Genomic DNA, 17,141 nt, shown 5'->3' with positions numbered 1-17,141 from the left:
TTCATAACTTTGTACTACACATTACCCTTAAAAGAATTCAGATTCAGTTGACAGATCTATGCAAATGTATGAGAAGTGGAAAAAGACAAGCTAGCATTTGTTTCAGAGGTTGAAAGCATCACTTTGATTTGCAATGATTTCCAATCTACCTCTTTTTCCACAAGGAAAAATTGCAAAGACAAGATCCCTAAATGTCACAAAAGAAAGCCTGCCAATGTTCTGTTGGCATATAGTTTAATTCTTGAACAATTACCCTGCCATATACATTTATTCTTAAATTTTATATATTGACACATTAAATTTTGAAACTGAAAGAGAAAATGACACATGTAAATACCCTCAAACTCAGAACTGACTTTAAAATTTGATCTATTACTATGTATGCATGAGTGTGTGTGTACTAAACCTATGACAAGTGCAAGTTGCTGGTTTATTTCAATTGACTTAATAACACTCTCAAAGACTGAGTGTACATTCTCACTTCCTGAAAAAGTTTTGAGTAGATCTCTTCTGGGACAGGCTATCATGTATATTTAAGCCATGATCTCTACAATAGTAAAAATACGTTGCACTAATATGAATTCCTAGTTGAGAGTGGCCTTTGTGGCTGCAGGCACACTACTGCCCTGCAATGGCTCCCCATTGCCATTCACGTTCATTGCAGACTGTCCTTCAAGACTGCCCAAGTATGACCTCAAACACCTTTTCTGGATTCACCTTCCATTGCTCAACAAACTTCAGATCAGCAATAGTGGACTCCTGGATGCTTTATAAAGCTTGCTTATCTTTTTCCTCTTTATGTTTTTGCTCGCCCGATTTCCTCATCTTGAAATGACCTTCCAAACTATCCCCATCCCAGCTGAAGCCTGATCCCAAAGATCATTTTCTGAGTGCCATGACTATGCCTTATTCGTGGCTATATTCCCAGCAGCCAACACAATATCTGGCAAGGGGTAAACACTCAATATGCATTGAATGAATGCATTTTCACAGCTTTTTCCAAAATTAGTTGTTTCAATTAAGTCTTCTCTGATCCTTTCCTCTACAGGACTCCAGAGCATGGTGCTGGAATTCTTTGGTGGGACCTTCCGTGTTCAATCTGGTATTACAGTTACTTGTCTACTCCTCCTCCCAGCTCCTCCCCCATCCTGCCCATCCTAGTCTCCTCAACTTGCTATCTGCTAAAGCTATTAATTCATCCACCTTATACATGTACCTTACATGCATAGAAACAATAATATTATCATTTGAATAATGCAGAAATGTTTACAAAGTACTTCACATTCATCATCTTATATCATTCCTACCATAAGTATATCAAATAGGAAGGCCACCATTTAATAGATAATAACAATAGGTAACATTTATGGAGGGCTTACTACCTGCATTAAATACACAGCCTTGTTTAACCCTCACAGTTCCATGAGGATAGCTGTTTTTGTTCTCCTTTTACAGAGGAAGAATCTGTGGCTCAATGGGCTAAGTAAAAGATCAAGGGCACCCAGTTGGTAAGGGCCAGGGCTGTGGCAGGTGGGCTAGCTGGGTCTGGTTCCAGAGTCTATGCACCTAGTCATTGCACCCCACTGAAACTTAGAAAGCCTGTCTCAAAATCTCAGTGCTAGGGACAGCAGAATCAAGGCAGGAAGTCAGTTCTTTCTACTACATGCTACTCTTCTTCCTCTCTGGAAAGACTACTGAACAAAGAACTGGATTTAGTTTGAGAGCTGAATCTCAGTGCATAGTATAGCAAAGTGGGAAGAGCACTGATTCGGGACCCAGATTTCCCAGCTTCAAAGTCCAGCTCTACCACTTACTAGCAGCGGGGCATTGTGCAAGCTGGTTAATTTCTCTAGCCCATAGCTTCCCCTGTGGAGGCAATAGTATCTACCACATAAGGATTTTGTGAGCACTAACTGACAATATATGAAAAGCTCACAGTGGTCAGGCACAGTGGCTAACGCCTATAATCCCAGCACTTTGGGAGGCCAAGACGGCAGATCACTTGAGGTCAGGAGTTTGAGATCAGCCTAGCCAACATGTCAAAACTCCCACTAATGAAAATACAAAAATTAGCTGGGTATGGTGGCACACACCTGTAATCCCAGCTACTTGGGAGGCTGAGGCAGGAGAATTGCTTGAACCCTGGAAGCAGAGGTTGTAGTGAACCAATTCCGCACCACTGCACTCCAGCCTATATGACAGAGCAAGACTCTGTCTCAAAAAAAGAAAAAAAAATGAAAAGTGCACAGAATAATGCATGCTTTATGCACACTTGGAGCCTTGCCTCACTTAGAGAGGGTTCTGAAGCCAATGAACTCTCAAAAAAAACTTTGTCTTTGCCTGTTTGGGTATCCAGACTCTCTGTATGCTAGCATCACCCCTAAACATTCCAGAGAATGATTTCACTCCATGCAGAACTGGCTCTCACATCTGAGGCCATCCTGGCCCCAGTACGATGACTTGGTGGTCTCACCTACTCAGCCTCACATGTGCGCACGAGAGCTGACCGGGATGGAGGGTAATGTTTCCTGCCATGGACACACATCTCCCAGTCTAATCCCACCCCAGGCCAACTCCCTCTCAGAATTCACTCTTGGCCCATTAGGAATACACTAACGACCATATAGATGCTCATTTTGTCATTATTTCACACATGGTCCTCCAGATGGGACTGACATTCTACACTATCTCATTTTCCATTTGTGTGCACTTAACCCAGTTAAAAGGCCACCAGCGGTGCCTGTCTGCACCAGCTCCAAAGCCCCCTTATCTGTCTATCTCTCTACTCCCAGCTCTCTGCTTCTCTCTTTGTGTCCTTCTGTTTCTCTACCTCCGCCTTTCTCTCTGAGTCTCTTACTCCATCTCTCTTTCTCTGTTTTTCTGCATCTGAGGTTTTTCTCTCCCTTTTTTCTCTCTCCCTTTCTCTCTCTCTCTTTCATACACACACACAGACACACACACATACACACACACACATACACTCACTCCCCAACATGACATGCTAATTGGGCTCCCAAGTGAGTTTGCCTCACCCCTACAGGCAGAAGTAAGTCGAGATGGGTTAGAGAGGACACACTTCACACCTGTCAATTAAGCTCAATTGCTTGTTGCGTGAAACTAGACCCGAAGCCCAGGGCAGGCCGACCTGGCTGGATGAGGCCAAGCCTCAGCTGTCCCTCCAAAGTGGGCTGAGGAAACAAATGCTCCCTCTGTTCTCAGTGGATGAGAGCATCTCTTGGAATGTCCGGGGAGCAGCTGTGGGCCCCTCCATAGGGTGGACAGAGGGGACTGTTCCCAGCAAGTTTATAGAACTATATGTACTGCAGTTGGTCAGCTATTTTTACAAAATTCCAATTACACAGCAGAAGGACAAACGCTGCATAAAGAGGAGATAGATGATGTCCCTGCTCTGATGTCGCTGGAGTATATCAGTAGCAAGTAAAGGTCTTGAGCCTGGACTGGCCATAATAGGAAGGAAATATTACCCAAAACAAAGGTGCCTCTATTAATATATTACTTTCTACTTAAAAAGATCTGCCAACTGGAACAGAGCCCATCAAGAGTGAACCCTGGATGTTGCTGCAAGGCAAGGGTGGAAATATTTTTAAAGGTGGGCTGAGATCCAAGGCTTCATCTGTCATTTTCTTCACTTGACAATTATTTGCAGACTTACAGTGTTGAAAGCATGGGACTAGCCACAGGGGATGTCCCCCACCCTCACAAAGCTTACGGTTTAGAGGAGAATAAGGACAAGTGAACAAGAGGTGATCCACTGTGTGCTGAGTGTGGGGAACATGGAAGTCCAGGGTGCTGAGCGTGGGGGCCGGGGGTGGGTAATGTAGGTGTGCAGTCAGGAAGGACCTCCTGAAGGAAGCAGCATGGAAGCTGAGGCCTGACTCATGGATGGGGGCAGCTCTCAGAACTCAGGGAAACACAAGGAAAGGGAAGCATACAACAAGCAAAGGGAGGGAAAGAGTGTTCCAGGCAAAAGGGACAGAACACGTAAAGGCCAGCATGAGAGAGGCTGGCGAGGAGAGGGAAACCCCACGACAAAGGATCTCATGGGCCACGTTAAGGAATTTGAGCCACACCCCAAGATCAATGGAAAGTTATTAGTGAACTTTAAGTAGAATGCAAGGGTACGATGTACTCAGAATTGCATTTCAGCAAGATGTCCCTGGCTGCTGTCGGAAGAAAAGAATGAAGGCAAGTGGGTGGCTGGTGTAGTAACCACAGTGGAGAGAATGAAGGAATCAAGAAGCATTTAGGAGGCAAATCATTAGGGTTTGATGGTTAATTGTATGAAGGGCTGGCTAGAAGAAGGAATCGGAAGCTGGGCACGATGGCTCACACCTATAATCCCAGCACTTTAGGAGGCCAAGGCGGGTGGATCACCTGAGGTCAGTAGTTCGAGACCAGCCAGGCCAACATGGTGAAACCCTGTCTGTACTAAAAATACAAAAACTAGTGGGGCATGGTGGCACATGCCTGTAATCCCAGCTACTTGGGAGGCTGAGGCAGGACAATCACTTGAATCCAGGAGATGGAGGTTGCAGTGAGCCGAGATCACAGTCTGGATGACAGAGTAAGACTGTCTCAAAAAAAAAAAAAAGAAAAGAATAAAAAAGGAATCAGGGTTTGGTTTGAATGGTGATACCATTCCCTCCTGCAGGGACTCATGGAAGAAGAGCAGAGTGGTCAGGAGGTGATGAGTGCCACTTGGGGGGTATTGATGATGGACATCTGTGCCACTCAGACTCTTGGGTCACCCCATGGTCCATTCTCCTGGTGTTCACCTCCTTGGATAATCCCTTTTCCTTGAGTGTAGGCAGGACTTATGATTTCTTTATAATCAATAGAATGTAACTCCTATAATTATATTAAGTTATGTAAGACTTTTTCTTAGCCTGCTGAAACTAGAGGCTCTACTGAGAAATTTATGAAGCAAAAGCTGTATTGGAAAAGGCCATGGGGCAAGGGGCTGTGAGTACCCTCCAGAACCCAAAGATGGCACCAGTTGACAGCCAGCAAAAGTCTGGGATCCTTGGTCATATAGGCACAAGGAAATTAATTCTGCCAACAACCTGAGTGAGCTTGGAAGCAGATTCTTCCCCAGTCAAGCTTCCAGATGAGCACACAGACCAACTGACACCTCAACTGCAGCCTTGTGAGAAGGGGCAGAGGATCCAGTCAAGCCATGTCTGGACTCCTGACCCATGGACACCATAAGATAATAGATATGTATTGGTCTAAAATAATACAGCATCTAATTGGAGACAGCCAACAAGCAATTGGATATTGGGTCTGGACCTCAAGACAGAGGTCAATTTTGGAGTTTATTGGCAATTATTAGCACAAGGATAGTAGCCAAAGTCATGGGAGAGCATGCAGTGACAAGGAGAAGGTCTAGGACAGAAACTAGAGGGCTCACCAACATGAGTAGATAAGAAGCCTCAAAAGATTCTGAGAAAGAATGCCCAGAAAAACAGAAGGAAAACTAGAAATACAGTCGTATTCATAATAGCCAACATTTACTTAAAATGTTCCATGTACCAAGTACTGTTCTAAATGGACAAGAGGTGTTAACTCATTTAATCATTACAGCCCCCTCTCTGAGGTAAGTACTGTTATGTTAGTATCCTTCCATTACAGATAAGGCACCTGAGGTGCAGGGAGGATAAGTAACTTACCTGAGGTCAGGCAGCTAGTAAATGGCAACTCAGGTGGCTGCCTTAAAGCCCACATTCTTACCTACTGAAGCAAAATTGATTCCTTCCGTTATAGGAGCAGAAGCCCAGTGCAAACTGACTTAACCATAAGAGGGAATTTACTGGTTCACCATAACTAAAAAGATGAGGGGTGGAACATACAACATATAATGTTTCGGGCACACTTGGGGAAACTGGTGCAATGCCATCCTTTCCCCTGCTCTTGCCATCTTTACCCCTGCTTCTCTCCATTTCTCAGATCAGCTTTCCTAGTGTTGCCTTTATTCTCAGACAAGCTCTGCTGACAAAGACAACTCCTGGCACATCCAGCCTGATACTATCTTCAAGGAAGAAGCCTTGCCTGTTGCTTGCTTGCCTTACACCAATCCTAGGGGCCAGGGAGATGTGTTCCTTTTGTTTGTGTGTCCTCCAAATTCATATGTTGAAATGTAATCTCTAATACGATGGTATTGGGACGTACGGCCTTTGGGAGGTGATTAGGTCACAAGGGTGGAGCCCTTATGAATGAGATTAGTGCCCTTATAAAAGAGACTCCAAAGAGCCACACTGGCCCTTCTTTCATATGAGAACACAGTTAGAAATACTGTTTATGAACCAGGAAGTGGGCCATTGCCAGATGCCACATCTGCCAGCACCTTGGTCTTGATAGTCCCAGCCTCCAGAACTGTGTGAAATAAATTTATATTGTTTATAAGTCATCCAATCTATAGTACTCTGTTATAGCAGCCTGAAAACTCTGGGACAACTCTCTCCCACCCTAATTTTAGAATCAATTGAGAGATAAGTGTAGAAGCCAGGCAGAGTCCACAGAGTCCACATGTCAGATTTAAAGGTGATGGGGAGGGGAGTTATAGTGGAGACATGACTTACATGTTAAGAATAAAAGTTACCCAAGTCATAGGCCACACGGGACAACTGCCAGCAGGGGCACAGCCTGGGAACACAGGCTACCCAGGTAAGCCAGCCACGTGGCATCCTAATGTATTTTCTCATCATAATGTACCTTCTCTTCAGGCAGAAGAGTGGGAGAATGAAGCTGAGCCACACGTGCCTCTTCCTGAATTTATCTACCTCTTTACCCTCCTTCCCACACGCTCCCCACCATCCCCTAGGGAATAATGGAGGCAGGGGGAATCACAGATATGCTCTCATTAGAATGGCTTAAATTTTAAAACCTGACAATATGAAGCGCTGATGAGGACATGGAGCAACTGGAAGTCTTATCCATTGCTGATAAGAACACAAAATAGTAAAGTCATATTGAAAGACACTTCTTATGAAGATAAATGTACTTTACCATATAACCCAGCAATCCCATTCCTAAGTATTTATCCAAAAGCAATGAAAATCTATGTCCACACAAAGATCTATAAGTGAACGTTTATAAAAGTTGTATTCATATTCACCAAAAACTGAAAACCATCCAATATCCCATCAACAGGTAAATGATTAAACAAACTCTAGTATCCACACAATGGAATACTACTTGGCAATAAAAAGAAAACATTACAGATACACGCAATAACGTAGATGAATCTCAAAAGTATGGTGATAAGTGAAAGAAGCTAGTCTCAAAGGGCTATATGCTGGATGATGGCATCTGTATGACATTCTGGAAATGGCAAAATTATAGGAACAAAACTCAGATAATTCTTTGCCAGGGGCTGACAGTAGACAGAAAGATTAAATACAAGGGGGGATGAAGGGACCTTCCTGGGTGATAGAAGTATTAGATGGCTCATTAATAATAGCAGTTACATGACTGTATGCATTTGTTAAAATTTATAGAGTTGTCTATCTTAAAAGGGTGAATATTACAATTTATAAGTTAAACTTCAATAAATCTAAAACAAAAACAAAATAGGACTGTTATGGTAGTGCATTGGTTCTCAAACTTTAATGTGCATCAGAGTCACTTGAAGAGCTTGATAAAACAGATTGCTGAGCCTGTTTGGGAATCATTCTGATCAGTGAGTTTGGGTGAGGCCTGAGAACATTCATTTCTAGCACATTCCCAAGGAATGCTGACACCACTGGTGCAGGGGCCATGCTTTGGAAACCAGCGCTCTAGTGAAATCCCTCCACATGGAAACAATTAGCAAGAAACAAAGAGCAAGAAACAAGCATTCCTCCCTAACCATGCATTTGAGCTAGTCCAGGGCAAGTGGTGGACTGGTGAGGGAGATCAGTGCTTTCATGGACAGTCCCACCAGTAAGGCAGGGGAAGTTTCCAAAAGGAAAAAGGGCTCATTTTCTAAAGGAGGAGGATCAGAAGATAAGTAGCTGTATTAGATTGGGTTCTCAGAGAAATAGAAACAATAGGATAGATACAGATGTAGATATAGATATATAGATATATAGAGAAAGAGAGGTTTACTGTAAGGAATGGGCTCATGTGATTATGGAAGCTGAAAAGTCCAAGATCTGTAGTCGGCAAGCTGGAGACCTGACAGAGCCAATGTAATTCCAGACAAAGTCCCAGTCTGAAGACAGAAGACAGATGTCCCAGCTTGAAGACACAGAGAGTGAATTCTCCCTTACTCGGCCTTTTATTCTGTGAAGGCCCTCAATGGATTGGAGGAGCCTCACCCACACTGGGGAGGACAACCTGCTTTACTCAGTCCACTGATTCCAATGCTACTCTCACCCGGAAACACCCTCACAGACACACCCAGAAATAATGTTTAACCAAATGTCTGGGCACCCCATGGCCCAGTCAGGCTGACACATAAAATTAACCATCACCGTAGTGTACTGGAAAGAGGTCCTGATCCAGACCCCAAGAGAGGGTTCTTGGATCTCATGCGAGAAGGAATTCAAGGCAAGTCCATAGAATAAAGTGAAAGCAAGTTTATTAAAAAAGTAAAGGAATGAAAAAGAATGGCTACTTCATAGGCAAAGCAGTGGCCTGGGCTGCTCAACTGAGCATACTTATAGTTATTTCCTGGTTATATGCTAAACCAGGGGTGCATTATTCATGAGTTTTCTTGAAAAGGCATGGGCAACTCCCACAACTGAGGGTTCCTGCCCTTTTTAGACCACATAGGGTAACTTCCTGATGTCGCCATGGCATTCGTAAACTGTCATGGCACTGGTGGAAGTGTTTTTTTGGCATGTTAATGTATTGTAATTAGCATATAATGAGCAATGAGGACCACCACAGGTCACTTTTTTCACCATCTTGGTTTTGATGGCTTTTGGCTGGCTTCTTTACCACAATCTATTTTATCAGCAAGGTCTTTGTGACTGTATCTTGTGCTGAGCTCCTGGCTCATCCCTTGACTTAGAATGCCTAACTTCCTGGGAATGCAGCCCAGTAGTCTCAGCCTCATTTTACCCAGCCCCTGTTCAGGATGGAGTCACTCTGGTTCAAATGCCTCTGACAGTAGCCCAAAACAATGCTGACTTTGGAGAAGCATCAGAGAAGCCAAAAGAAGTTTTCTATAAGAAAGGAGTGGGAATGCTGTCAGATGCTCAGTTAGACCAAGGAGATAAGGACTCAGGTGCATTCACTACATCTAGCAGCAAGGAGGCTACTGTGACCTTGGAAAGACAAGATTTAAAGGGGTAGCAGTGGTGGAACCAGATTGCTGAGGAGTGGTGATGCAAGGTGGGAAGACAAATGCAGGAAATGACACAGCCCATTCGGTGAGCATAGAAGACACATATGGGGAGGTAGACACAAGGGTTTTGGTGGGGCATTGCATTTCCTTTTCAATATGAGAGATACTTAACTTAGGAAAGGAGTTAGTAGATAACAAAAGGTTGAAATTATAGGAGAAAAAGTATGGTCATGGAGTGAGGTCCCTGAGAAGGCAGGCAAGGAGTGCAAAGAAAGAAGATGGGGTGCAGATGTAGGTAGGTTTGTAAGTTTAGTGGAGGGAAATTGAGTGTATTCTCATCTGCAGGCTTCTGTTTGTTCTGGGGAGGATGTCCTAGGTCAACCAAGGGGGGCACTGAAACTCTGGATTGCAAAGTTAGTCTCTGGAGTCAGAGCTCAAATTTGCTGCATAACAGTGGACAAGTTTCTCCAGTGCTTGATCAATGTCTACGAAATGGGAATGTTATAGGGCCTTTCCAAATATAAAAGTTTTTCCAGCTGTGCCTGAAACATAGCAAATGCTCAGTGTTTGCTCACTGCCAGTGAAGAGTTTGAGGAGTGAAGAGAATATGTGAAGTACAGACTGTTAACAATAGAACTTCGAATAGGTTGCAGCTATCAGAGATGAACTCTACCAAAGGAAGGAGAATCTTTGTTAATCTAGTCAGTTGAGAGTCCAAGCAATCTGGGGAATATTACTAGCAACCCTCTTCACATTCTCACAAGATAGTTAACCTCATTTGTAAAATTATGGGAGACAATGTGCATACTGGGGAGGGATTAGAAAGTCCTAGATCCTACTACCCCCTGAGCTACCACCAGCTATGGGAAGGTGAGTGATTTGTAGGCAAGGCCATTACTAAGGTCACCTGTAAAGTTGCATCAAAACCCAACAAGTTGGTGTTTCAGAGGTTCAGAAATTAGTCACCTTCTTACAATTGACACCATCAGATGGATTGATCGTGTAAGATACTCTGGATTAAAAGAGTGGGGGTAGTGGGACCTTAGCTAACCTGGAGAGACTGAAGGGGACTCCCCCACTCCCCAGCTCAGTTCATCAGCCACCAGCCAAGACTGCTGGGAGAATGACACTGCTTGCATTCTGCAAGGTAAGCAAAAAGATAACAGAACTTTTTTTTCCCCCAAAATATTCCATCTTCCTTTCTGTGTGCCAGGCTGAGTTTGCATTTCCAAGAGTTTTTCCCCCTTGAATTCTTTGGATAGGAGTACATAAAAGTGCTAACCCAGATATGGTCCCAATTTAATCACAGGAATAGCAGAACTGCTCCAGTTCTTTTGCTCCTTTTCCAAAAGGTGAGGCAGTTTCCAAGCTTCTGTTTTTCCCTGTATGGCCTTTTCCTTAGGAAGTCACCAAATGGTAGTTACCACGTTTCATCAGTTCTAAGGCACATGTATTCTTCACCTTTTAACATCTCGGATATGGAGATGCATTTTACAGTCCACGGCACCTCAGCTTTGTGTAATAACAAGTTGGCCCATCTTACAATTAATGTCTTTGTTTTGATGGACTATGGAAATTGTCCTTCAGCAAATGCTTTGGTACAGGGACTTTTTGTTTTTCCTAACTTCACTCACAGCTCCATGCATTTGATACGATATCCTCTATTATGGCAGAACACAAGGATTAGAAAGATATAGTGACCCGCTGAAGGCCACAAGGTTAGTAAGTAGCAAGTGGGATAGTGCAAAGTCATGCTGCCTCCTGAAATATTTTAGCTGGATCAGTATCATCAACCAACTATTGAACCACCAACCACCATGAAAAGCAGAGAGGAGATGAACAAGATTCACAGGAGGATTAGACCTTAAACTATATATCGCGGTAATGTATATCAAAATTTCAAAACCAGCTATGGGATGAAGCAACCATAGAACTGTTATATTTTCTGGGCCTCGGCATCCTCATCTACAAATGTGGTCACAAAAACAACAATAGCTACCACTTATTGAGGATCTCCCTGTAACAGGAACTGTGTCAAGCATTTTACCCCATTTTCTTATTTAATTATCATGATAGCTTTTAAAAGTAGATGTCATTGTTCTTGTTGGAAATGGTTGCTTAGAGTGTTTAGGTAACTCACCCAAGATTACAGATTAGAAGCAAGGGAGCTAAAATTCAGCCCTGCCTTTCTGGCACAAAGGAGTACCTAACCCTTGTCCTATTCAGCCCCATCAGGAGAGGTAACTGAACCTGATGACCTCTGATGTCCTATCTCTAAGAGGAAATGGTCCTGCTTTCACAAATAAGTACACAATGCCCCCTGTGACTGGTGACCATGCACTACGATGAGGTGTTTAATTCTAATCTGGTTTTGTAAGGACTTCAAAAAGTTAAACATGGAATTACCATATGATCCAGCATTTCAACCTCTAAGTATATACCCCAAAGAATTAAATGCAAGGACTCAAACAGATACTTGTATACTAATGTTAATGGCAGCATTGTACACAGCCAAAAGATAGAAACAATATCATTGATAGAAATGTCCATCAACAGATGAACGTGTAAATGTATAGAAAGACAATGGAATGTTATTCAACCTTAAAAAGGAATGAAATTCTGACCCATGATATAATATGGACAAACCTTAAAAGCATTATGCTAAGTGAAATAAGCCAATCACAAAAGGACAAATGTTTATGATTCCATTTATATAAGTCAACTAGACTAAGCAAAGTCATACATACAGATAGTAGAATAGAAGCTCCTAAGGACTGGGGACAGGAGAATGAGGAGTTCATGTCTAACATGCAGAGTTTCCATTTGGGATGATGGAAAACGTGTGGAAATGGATGGTGATGATGGTTGCACAATACTGTGAAAGTCCCTAATGCTACTGAAATGTACACTTAAAACTGGCTAAAATGGGCCAGGCCTGGTGGCTCACACCAGTAATCCTAGCAGTTTGGGAGGCTGAGGTGTGAGGACCACTTGAGCACAGGAGCTCAAGGCCAGACTGCGCAACACAGTGAAACCTCATCTCTACCAAAAAATTTTAAAATTAGCCAGGCGTGGTGGTGTAATACCTGTAGTTCCAGCTGCTCAGGAGGCTGAAGTGGGAGGGTGGCTTGAATCCAAGGGATCGAGGTTGCAATGAGCCGTGATCACACTATTGCACTTCAGCCTGGGTGACAGAGCAAGACCCTGTGTCAATAAAAAAAAGAGTGGTGAGAGTGGGCATCCTTGTCTTGTTCTGATTCTGAAGGATAAAGCTTCCAGGTTTTGCCCATCCAGTATGATGCTGGCTGTGGGTTTGTCACAGACGTCTCTTATTTTGAGGTATATTCCTTCAATTCTTAGTTTGTTGAGAGTTTTTAACATGAAGGGAAGTTGAATTTTATCAAAAGCCTTTTCTGTATCTATTGAGATGATCATGTGGCTTTTGCTTTCAGTTCTGTTTATGTGATGAATCACATGTATTGACATGTGTGTGTTGAACCAACTCTGCATCCCAGGGATGAAGCCTACTTGATCATGGTAGATTAGCTTTTCGATGTGCTGCTGGATTTGGTTTGCTAGTATTTTGTTGAGGAGTTTTGCATCTTTGTTTATCAAGGATATTGGCCTGAAGTTTTCTTTTTGTGTCGTGTCTCTGTCAGGTTTTGGTATCAGGATGATGTTGGCTTCATAGAATGAGTTGGGGAGGAGTCCCTCCTTCTCAATTTTTTAGAATCATTTGAGTAGGAATGGTACCAGCTCTTCTTTATACATCTGGTAGAATGTTAGGAATCCATCTGATCCTGGGCTTTTTCAGATTGGTAGGTCTTTGTTTTTTTGTTTTTTTTTAAGGCAGAGCCTCACTCTGTCACCCAGGCTGGAGTGTAGTGGCACAATAGTGGCACGATCTTAGCTCACTGCAACCTCCGCCTCCCAGGTTCAAGCAATTCTCCTGCCTCAGCCTCCTGAGTAGCTGGGATTACAGACATGCACCACCATGCCCGGCTAATTTTTGTATTTTTAGTAGAGACAGAGTTTCACCATGTTGGCCAGGCTGGCCTTGAACTCCCGACCTTAGGTGATCCACCTGCTTCGGCCTCCCATAGTGTTGGGATTACAGGCATGAGCCATTGTGCCTGGCCTGGTAGGCTTTTAATTACTGATTCAATTTCAGAACACATTATTGGCCTGTTCAGGGATTCAATTTTTTCCTGCATGTTCTCACTTGTAAGTGGGAGCCAAATATTGAGTCCACATGGACACAGAAAAGGGAACAGCAGACACCAGGGCCTACTTGATGGTAAAGGGTGAGAGAAGGGTGAGGACTGAAAAACTACCTATCATGTACTATGCTGGGTGATGAAATAATCTGCACACAAATCCCTGTGACACGCGATGTACCTGTGTAACAAACCTGCACATGTACCCCTGAACCTAAAATAAAAGTTTAAAAAATATGAATGAATGAACGAATGAAAATTCGATTTTAAAAATTAGCAAAAGAAAACTAGGTTTTATGGACACAAAGATGGAAACAATAGACACGGAGGACTTCTTGAGGCTGGCAAGTGACGGAGTGTGTGTGTGGGAAGGCAACGTACTCGGTACTATGCTCACTACCTTGGTGGTGGGATCATTCGTACACCAAGCCTGGTAATTTACCCACATAACAAACCTGCACATGTACCTTATGAACCTAAAATGAAAGAAAAAACGGTTAAAATAGTGACTTTTTTGTTATGTACATTTTACCACAATTTTTAAAAATTGCTCCCGAAAAGTGATTTGGGACGAATTGTGCTATCCCAAATTAAAAAAAAAAGAAAAACTGAAACTTGCATAAAGGTAGAAATAAGGAATTATGTCCTTGGAGTATGTTCTGGAGAAGCAGGTAAGGGCAAGAGGGGGAAAGTTGCATAATCCGAGAAGAGGGAAGAAACAGAAAAGGCAGAAGATGTGAGTTCTGCTAGACAATCCTGGGCACAGACCCAGAGTGTCTCTGAGCAGATGGCAAGTTTGGTCTTGACAGCAAGGAACGGCTGAGGGATTCCATGTCATTGAGAAATAAACCATCTAGCTCAGGACTCAGGGGAATGACTTTAAAAACACACACACACTAGCCCTTCCACATATCAAACAATACTGTATCCTTCCTCAGACCTATAAACAAACATCTGTGCATCCTAATGGTAATTGCAATAAGGAAGCAGTTGACTTAGGAAGTCACTAGTTGGCCTTCAGGAGACATTCACGCAACCTAAGATGTTAATTCCCATCAGACTCTGAATAGAGAGTGTGGTACTACTTATGATAAATGTGTGTTGACGGGCAGTTCCTGTGTTGCAGGAAGTGTTTCCCAGGAGGGCTGTGGTGGAACAGTGGGAAGCCATGAAGGACCAGCTCACGCCACACCTGCCTCCTGTTGAAACAAGCAGCACACAGATCTGGTGCTTTCACATTGTTTTTACAAAGAAAGGAATAAACTACTATGTTCAGAGAATCAGGAAGGACTCTAGTACTCACCCCGTCTCAACTCTTGTTTGTGTGGGCGTTGTGGGCAGAGATGAGAAGGGAGATGAGACAATGCATGTCTCACCTGGGTGTTGTGGAGGCTGCGGAAGAGTCTGCACTGGTTTCAAGATTTATCAGAAAAACAAACAAAGGAAAGTATTCTCTGAAACAGTAGCAAAAGTCCCAACTCCGGATCAGAGGACGATCATCTCATGTAATAACTCCAGTCTATTTCCGTCAGCCTGTGTGAGTCTAAGAACCAACCCAGCTACATCCATGCAGTCAGGGGGTTTCACCTGCCCAGTGTGGGCAGATAGGGGCCAGGGGTTGGGGCCTGGTCATGGCCTTGGCAGCTCACTCTGTCTTTCTGTGTCTCAACTTCTTACGCTAAAATGAAGAGGTAGAAATAAGTAGTTTCTAATGTGCAATGCCTCTAGTTACTCTGCATTGACAAAATTTAATAGTAAGGGTGATGTAACACATACCAGTAAAATTAATAAAATAGAAACAAATTTAATGACCCTAATTCTACCACCCTAACATAAATACTTTAGTTTTATATTTACCTGTCTTTATTCTGCAGGATAAACAAAGCATAAGTGGTTCTGAAAAACACTAAAATGTTTCTCTGTTTTTTCTTTCCTTTTTTTTTCTAAGACAGGGTCTCGCCATATAACCCAGGCTAGAGTGAAGTGACGTAATCCTGGCTCACTGCAGCCTCAAACTCCCAGGGTGAAGCATTTCTTCTTTTCAGAAAAAAAACAAACAAAAAAATTATTAATACATTTTGGTTTTTTTCGTGGTTAAGCCTCTGTATCTTCTAAACTCCAAGGATCTATTCTGCACTATGGTGACTCTTGATGTGTCTGGTGTGGGTCGAATTATGTCCTCCCAAAATTTATATGTTAATGTCCTGACCCCAGTACTTCAAAATGTGACTGCATTTGGTGATAAAGTTTTTAAAAGAGGTGACTAAGTTAATCGTATTAATAGGGCCACTATAGTAGGCAGTAATCCAATGTGATTGATGTCCCTAAGGAAAGAGGAGATTGGGACACAGACAGGTGTGTACACAGGAAGACCATGTAAGGACACAGGGAGAAGACAGTCATGTACAAGCCAAGGAGAGAGGCCCTGGAGAAGCCAACCATGCTGACGCCTTGATCTCTGACTTCCAGCCTCCAGCACTGTGAGAAAATAACTTGTTGTTGTTTAAGCCACCTAGTCTCTGCTGCTTTGTTATGGCAGCCCCAGCAAACCAACCCAGTGAGATATGATTGTCTTTCTTTTTTTTTTTTCTGTTGAGACAGAGTCTCGCTCTGTCGCCCAGGCTGGAGTGCAGTGGCCGGATCTCAGCTCACTGCAAGCTCCGCCTCCCAGGTTTACGCCATTCTCCTGCCTCAGCCTCCCGAGTAGCTGGGACTACAGGCGCCCGCCACCTCGCCTGGCTAGTTTTTTGTAGTTTTTAGTAGAGACGGGGTTTCACCGTGTTAGCCAGGATGGTCTCGATCTCCTGACCTCGTGATCCGCCCGTGTTGGCCTCCCAAAGTGCTGGGATTACAGGCTTGAGCCACTGCGCCCGGCCATGATTTTCTTTCTGGGTAAACTATACCAATCACACTAACAGTCATTGACCACAGAAGTGTCTTGTGACCAAGACCTTCCATATAATACCAAGGCACACACCTACACACACACACACACACAAGCTGAGCTGTTTTACTAGGTACACACCTATTAAATTGTAACATAAATGTGTTTTGCAACAATTTTTTTTGATCCTGTAACAGAACTAGGGTCTTGCAAAGTAACCACATCCTCTGCCTTCAGCTGCTTCTCCCTTCCTGCCAGCCAGCCACACTCACTAGATACTTTGAGAGGAGCCAGGGACAAGGGGTTAAGTGGACTGTGTCCTTCCAGCCCAGCCTGCCTCTTGAATTCTCTTTGAGAAAGTCTGGCCAACAGTCTATCTACTTCTCCAAAACAGAGACCAGAAACACCCCTCACACTTTCTTCAGGAAGGGTATAAGCATCTCCAGGGATCTGATGGCTCATTTCTACAGCCCTAAGATGACAAATGTTCCAGGGACTCACCAGCAGTAGCCAGAGCAGCCCCTTTACCTTCCAGGAATGGGGAGGGGGGCTTCCCAGCAGCACTAAGGTTTGCTTTCGGATTCAAATCACCAGCTTCCCCGGCAGAGACCTGGGTATAGAGAGTGGCAGCTGCACAGAGACTCATCTGTGTCATGACCAATACAGCTTTCAACAGGGACAAAGAGAACAGGGGGAGCCAGGCAGTCTTACTTTAGGGAAACATGTCACAAGGCTCTTCAATTTGGAG

This window comes from Piliocolobus tephrosceles, chromosome 7 (assembly GCF_002776525.5).
Source record: "Piliocolobus tephrosceles isolate RC106 chromosome 7, ASM277652v3, whole genome shotgun sequence".
Lineage (NCBI taxonomy): Eukaryota > Metazoa > Chordata > Mammalia > Primates > Cercopithecidae > Piliocolobus > Piliocolobus tephrosceles.
The sequence above is the reverse complement of the archived record's forward strand: the minus strand, read 5'-3'. Positions refer to the sequence as shown.